General features: G+C 41.6%; 1 protein-coding gene across 1 annotated transcript in view; it reads left to right on the forward strand.

Moving 5' to 3' along the window:
- The window catches only part of CDK14 (cyclin dependent kinase 14), an 869,337-nt gene that overhangs the window by 326,584 nt on the left and 535,106 nt on the right, over window positions 1-7,647 (forward strand). The window lies entirely within an intron of this gene.

The following is a 7,647-nucleotide window of genomic DNA, read 5'->3' on the forward strand; positions in this document are numbered from 1 at the left end:
AGGGTCAGATATGCACTGTCTGCTGTGGCCTCGGGCTCCCTGCCCTACTGGTCTCCCCCCACCATGGTGAGGTGCTTTCTGCCCACCCAGCAGCAATGGTATGGCTGGTGCAGGGCTCCCGGGGTGAGGGCAGGGAGCCCCAAGCCTGCAGCAGGCAGCCCACAGCCATCCCTTCCCCCCGTGGGCTCTACTGGGCTCTGCTCTGGCTATTTTATGGGGGGTGGGAGGCAATTTTATTGTTCCCCCTACACACTGGGAACAATAAAATTTGGTGCCTATATCTCTGCTAGTAGATAAGTCAGTGGTTCTCTACTTTTTGAGATACAAAGTAGCCTTTAGAAAATGGCAGCCATTGGCTTTTGCTCATTTTTTGACTATGGTTTTGCTCATTGAGTATTGGTTTTGCTCATTGACTATGATTTGGCTCATTTTTTGACTGTTGCAAAGAACTTGGGAGACCATAACAGGTCAGCATGTTTTTGGCACTATAGATTCTTGTTTGAAAGCTCTGTTTATTTTGTGAATAATGTTGTGTAGGTGTTTGCACACCTACCTGTGTAGCTAATGTACCCTAGATATCTTTAGAAGGATCAGATGGCACTTCAGGGTGCCCTGCACCCTGGTTCAGAGGTCATGTGGGAACTTGTCAAAAGCCTTGCTGAAGTCCAGATACACTATATCCACAGCATTCCCTTCACCCACTCAGGTAGTTACTTTGTCAAAGAAAGAGATCAGTTTGGTTTGACACGATTTGTTCTTAGTAAATCCATGTTGGGTGCTTGTGATCAGTCTTTGCTCCTCTAGATGGTTGCAAATGGACTTCCTGGGCACATCTACATGAGACGTTTAATTGCACAGTTGACTAATTACCTTGCAGTAAATGTCTCAGTGTCTACATGTGCACCCCTATGAGGTCATGCGAAACTAATACATTCTTCAGTAGGGTAGGACTTGTAAATACAAGTCCTACCCTACTGAAGAATGTATTAGTTTCACATGAATGTAAATACAAGTCCTACCCTGTTGCAGCGTTTTTTCATGTGCAGCAGTGCACATGTAGATGCTAAGCTGGCTGGCAGGGGCACAAGGGTGCTTTAGGCTAGGGACAGACATTACACATACACCAGTTTAAGTGATCAGAAACTGGTTTAAACCTGTAACAGAACAGATGTTCAGAGCACATAAACCAGTTTCAAAATGGCTGAAACCAGTTTGAGATAAACGTGGCTGAATGTAGTATCAGACTGAACTGATTTGGGTCAAACTAGTTTATTCAGTGTCTGTCCCAGGCGGCTTCCTGGTTTAAGTTAAACCAGATCCCTGGGATCCTGGCACACTCTCTGGACTGGGCGGGGCTGTCTGCTGGACCAGAGGGGGGCTGGCCCTGCGCCTCTCCTTCCTAGCCAGAGCACTATCACCGCTCTGGCTGGCTGAAGGACTACAGTGGCTGCCAGGCTTCCCCCTCCTCCCCACCCCCTTCCCGCTTGCTGCTCAAGCAGGGATCCCTTCTCCCAGGGTAGGGACCCCAGTGCAGGGACCTGGCATCTAGCCATGCCCCCCACCCCCCATCTTAGCTAATTCTGAGAAGTATTTGTGTGGATCTCCAGTTTCACTGGAATAAAGGCAGACAGCTAGTGGCTTGTAAATGCACCCTGCAGATAAGAAAAGCTTGAGACTACTGTGAGAAATGTTATCTTTTGTAGGGTTTAATGGGTTGAAACTTTGTTCTGACAAATGACCTGCTGGTTGCAATCTGTCAGTCTTCAAGAGGGGACAGAAAAAGGTGTTAGACATAGCCTGGTCTGTAGACAGTCTGAAGAAGCAGGGAGATGGAGATTGAAAAGCTCAGTACCAGCAGATGCAGGGTCTGACAACAACATTTCCACCCCTTGAGCAGTGAGCAGGGAAAAGCCTGGGACTGCAAGCAGGGTGGGGGTTAAAACCGCTCCCTAATCAGAGGTCCTTGGGGGGCCTAGCCATGCCCCCCCAGCATTGTGGAAGGGAAGGGAGGACTGCTGTAGTGCCCCCTGGCTTCTAGCCTGAACCACTGCTGGCATGTGCCTGCATTTCTTCAGACGGGGGGGATGTCTGTGTAGTTACAAACTGATTCAGCCTGAGCAGGTTAGACTAACTTGAAAAGATTGAATCAATTCAGGCTCAGGCTTTTTGAATATTGGTCCCTAGCCCTTGTGTGGGGGCTATCTGCTGGCTACCCCCGTGCTGAAGCATGCTCATGTGCCAGCAAGTCTCTTGACAGCATGTTGAGCTCAATTTGAGCAGCCCAGGGCTGACAAGCTGAACCCTGGGACCCTCTGCCAGCTGGGGCTGCTTTGACCTGGATCAGTACGCTGTGGTCTGGGTGCATGCCCGGGAGTGTCCCAGGAGCAATAATGGCTACCCTGTAATGGCACATGTAGACGTGACTCCTTAGATTATGCTCCAGTAGCTTCCGTAGTATTGAGGGTAAAGCTAACTGAGCTGTAGTTCTCAGGTCCTCCTTTTTGCTCTGAGGATGGACACTTCGGGAGATTTTAGCATTAAGTCTAGCAAATTTATACTGCACAAATGCTAACTACAGTTTTTCAGAGGCTGATAGCCAAATTTGAGCAGATTTTCTCATGGATAACAACAGAAACAACCTTGACACAAAGGGTTAACACATTTCTAGACCTTGCACCGAAGCCAAGAGTATTAGAGTTTTGGAAAGTTCACCTAAATTTGTTAATGATGAAAATCATATTTTTCTTAATTTTGTTGAGAGTGTTAAACTGTTTGGCTGAAATTTCCAAATTAAAAAAATAAAATAGCTGAGGCAGATGAGAAAATTTCAGCTTGAGTAGCTAAAATGTGGCAAAATTATTTGCAACTGAAAATAGATCCATATAATAGGAAGAGTGTGAGAGAACCTTAATAATAGATTCTGCTATGAGCCTTGACAGTAATGATTATAACCAGTAATTATTACGAGTTTTTTTTTTAAAAAAAAACCTGGAAACACAAACAGCAAAATTCCATACTCATAATTTACTGTTGCATGGCAGCACAGTGGGGTAGAATTAAGGTTGCTTTCAGGAAATAAGTATGGGTTAATGTCACCACATAACAGATGGACAAGACCTTGGTTATTACATCTGTCTTTGTTAAAATAAAATGGTTACTTGCCATGTATAGTGTGAATGGGATATCCTGGCATACATCAAATATGTTTGACACATTTTCTCACTTTCTGTGGATTTGTTTTAATTGTTTCATTGTTCAAAATAGTCATATCATATGAAGTTATGTTAATCATTAGGTGAGGGTCATGTCACGGGCACAAAAATTAGCTGTTTTTACATACTGGAAGAGAAGGACAGAAATAACTAGCTTACTTAAAACTATCTCTCTTAACTATCACTTCACTGACTTGTCACTGTCAGCTGTGGCTGTCAAGTCTGTAAAACTGAGACATTCCTTCAGCCTATCAGTCTTGTTCCAGCACCTCCCTATTTTCCTCTGAGGGCCAGCTGTTTTTGAAATAAGCATCAACATTGTTTTTGCCATCAATTTGCTTGTGGGAAAATTGCTGGAATTTTTAGAAGCAAACTACAAAATTAAACTGAATAGCCCATAAGGCTTAAATATGTACATGGTCTCCTAAGCAGTGACATGATCATATTATTCTTCATTGTCATTGTTAAATATAACTTTACAAAGCCTGTAGCCAATCTGATTTTGTTGGGCAGAGTTTATATTCTAGTGTTAATAAAAGGGAAAATAAAATGAGAAAATAAAATATACATCATATATTAATTTATATAGAGAAGCCTGTCCGTTCTTTTCTTGTTTCTTACACATACTTTCTATTATCATTGATATATGCTATGAACCATGAGGATAAATGGCAAATGAATGACAAGGTTAGGATGGAGACAAGACCTAGAGATCACATGTAGCATCCATGTGAGCAAAGGATGCTGGACAGCACATCTATTCCCCATGTGTTGACAGATGAACCTGACTAGCGAGCCAATGCATTCCTTATGTATGTGAAAAAAATACTTAATAATGTCTTTTGAGATAATAGGATTGTTGAGGGGAAAGAGAACCAGTACTTGCAGCAAAATGTACCTGTTGTTGATGGAACAATATCAGAAGTGATTACCACAGTAATATCATACAATGTCAAATATTACAGAGAATCATAATTAGAGTATTATTCAGGAACGATAGTTTGGATGTATATGTTCATGTTATGCTAAATGTAAGAAATTGTGAACCACTTCATGAATGAAGAATTAATATGTGCAAAATGTATATGTTGAAATCAGGAGATGAGATGCAAAAGCTAAGACAGACACAAAAACTTGGCATTAGAATATTTCTATATTCCTAGTTAAATATGTTGTTCATCATCACCAAAATTGCTGTCCTTTGGCGTTTCTAACTCTTCTTTTATATTTATTTGTCATCCTGTCTAACACTGAGTCTTCCTGTTTCCCTACCTGTCTCTTTTTATATTATCTTGTTTCACCAACTATACCAGGGCCTGATTGCCAAGCTTTCTGTAGCTCAGTGATTTCTATGTTTTTTTCTCTGTATGCTCTTCTTTCTTCAAGTGGTCTACAAAGCCATTGTTTTCAGCACTCAAATTCTCTCAGAATGCCCGCTTTTAGTATGACATAGAAGTTTCCACCTACATTATCTACTTACCTGGTTAATCCAGAGAGAGAAAAAATGTGCCAAGTCACCATTGAAATCTTATTGAAGTTGTCCATGCCAAATTTTCTCATACTTTTTTCTTCTTTCTTAAGGACTCATTATTTCCCATGTGAAATTAGCTTTAAAGTTTCTTGTCATATTCAGTTTTGAGGCATTTAGTATAGTGGTTCTCAGTCTTTTTAGGTGCAAGGCACCCCTCCTTGGATTCAAGGCACCCTTAGACAATTCCAACTCTTTATTTTCTTTTTTTTTTTTTTTCTATAGAAAAATCATAGAGCAATTGTCAGAGAGACCACATGTCAGAATGATTTTAACATTATGGATTCCTACTTGAAATCTCTGGGTTTATTTTGTGAAACATGTTTGCATACTTAACAGTGCTAATATTGTGTGGCACCCCATGGCATCCTCAAAAGGATCTCAAGGCACCCCAGGGTGCCACGGCACCCTGGTTGAGAATCACTGATTTATCAGATTGCATGATGAGGGAAAAATATAATGCAAGTTTTGCCACTAGTAGTTATATTCTATACCTGGAAAATTATAATAAATTTATAAATTGTCCATAAAAAGAATCTAATTACTGGGGGAGGGGAGTCATCTTATATTCAGGGTCATCTTATATTCAAGTAAATATGGTAGTATTTTTTTACTAATTATGTACATTTGCAACCATTAATTTACTGTTAATGTACTTAATTTACTTTTACTTTTAATGTACTTATTAATATATGTATTATTCATGCTAAACTGTACTTTAATAAATCCCAATCTTTTCCTAATGTTAGTTCCTATTACTTTAAATAGTAAACATGATTAGTGTTTAATATTTAGTAGATATAGTTTTTAAATAACTTTATAAAATAATGTTAATTAAATCCATTGCATTTTCCATCCACAGTGCCTTTCTCCGACCTCTAAATTGTTCCACAGGAGCAAAAAATGATGTCATGTTAGTTCCAATCTTATTTTCCAGCTGTTAGCAAAAGACATATTGAACCTCGCCCACCCATAAAAATGAAATTGACATCATCTGTTAAAGGTTTCTGTTTCACTCTCGTCCTAAAAAAATAGTAAAACATATGCCACACGTCTTTTTTCCTGCAGCCTGAAGTGTATACTGACAAAAATAATATCACTCTGCATTTCATGCAGTGTTTTTGCTGAAGGATATACCTCAGTGAAAAATATAACAAAGTAGTAATTTTTTAAAGAAAAATGTCTTTTATATATAAAGCTCTTAATCTGTAAGTAGGATGGTAAAATATGCCTGTAATTAAGTTTCACAGTAACCAATTTATGGCCTTTCCTTTTTGGTCTAGGACATCCCTAGGTTCTTAAAGCTAATACAGAAATATTTTACATGTACACATGCATGCACCTACACAGATACATAAAACCCCATTAGAATGTAGCTGTGACTACAGTAGAGTTGCAGCATTGTTGTCATGATGGCCCAGAAAGTAGATGAGAATCAAAGTTTTTTTTGGTGATAATCTGTTATTGAAACAACTTTGTATTTGGGAAAGACATTAGACAAACTTTTGGGCACAAGTGCCCTTTAGGTGTGGGAAAGATCTGAAGAACGGCTTAGTGACGGATAGCAGGGACAAGGCACAGCTCTTCAATGAGTTTTTTGCCTCTGTCTTCTTAAATAGTAATCTAGATCAACCCTCAATACACATCATGGACATCAACAAGGGGAACATCATCCGACCAACGGTCGGTGCCGATATGGTAAAAGGACACTTGGAGGGACTGGACATGTTCAAATCACTGGGACTGGAGAGGCTTCACCCACAGGTAATGAAGGAATTAGCGAGTGTCATAGCCGAACCACTAGCAAGGATATATGAGCGCTCGTGGTGCTCAGGTCAGGTCCCAGAAGATTAGAAGAGGGCCAATGTCGTCCTAATCTTTAAGAAGGGGAGGAAGGAGGATCCAGAGAACTATAGCCTTACCTCTATCCTGGGGAAAATCCTAGAAAAAATTATCAAGGAACACATCTGTGGGAGCCCACTGGCTAATGTGATGTGGAAGGGCAACCAACATGGGTTTATAGCGAGCAGGTCCTGCCTGACTAACCTAGTTTCTTTTTATGACAAGACCACCAAATGTTTAGATGCAGGAGTTGAGGTGGATGTTATCTATCTGGACTTCAAGAAGGCCTTTGACACGGTATCCCATACCATCCTTATTAATAAACTGAGGAGATGATTATACCGTAACAAACTGGCTCAGGGGTTGCATTCAGAGGGTGGTGGTGGATAGGTCAGTGTCAGTCTGGAAAGATGTGTGCAGTGGAGTCCCTCAGGGCTCAGTTCTGGTGCTGGTGCTGTTCAACATCTTCATCACTGATCTGGACGAGGGGGTGGGAAGCACCATGTCCAAAACTGCGGATGATGCTAAAATATGGGATGAAGCTAACGCCCTGGAACAGAGGAACTAGATCCAGGCTGACCTCGACAGATTGGGGAAGTGGGCAGAGAACAGCAGGATGCAATTCAATAAGGACAAGTGCAAGGTGCTGCACCTAGGGAGGAAAAACTGCCATCATACCTATAGGCTGGGGGGTGACTTTCTCAACAGCACTGAGGCAGAAAGAGATCTTGGAGTCACTGGTGACTCCAGAATGAACATGAGTCGTCAATGTGATGAAGGAATCGGCAGAGCCAATCGCACCTTGTCGTGCATCCGTAGGTGCTTCACAAACAGGTTCAGGGAGGTGATTCTCCCTCTCTACGCGGCACTGGTCAGGCCACAGCTGGAGTACTGTGTCCAGTTCTGGATGCTGCAGTTCAAGCAGGATGCGGACAACCTGGAGAGGGTCCAAAGAAGAGCCACTCGCCTGATTAGAGGCCTGCAGGGAAGGCCCTACAAGGAAAGGCTACGGGACCTTAACCTCTTCAGCCTCTCTAAGAGAAGGCTGAGAGGGGACCTTGTGGC

The sequence above is a fragment of the Gavialis gangeticus genome, unplaced genomic scaffold (assembly GCF_001723915.1).
Source record: "Gavialis gangeticus isolate Ggan-Ray unplaced genomic scaffold, GavGan_comp1, whole genome shotgun sequence".
NCBI lineage: Eukaryota > Metazoa > Chordata > Crocodylia > Gavialidae > Gavialis > Gavialis gangeticus.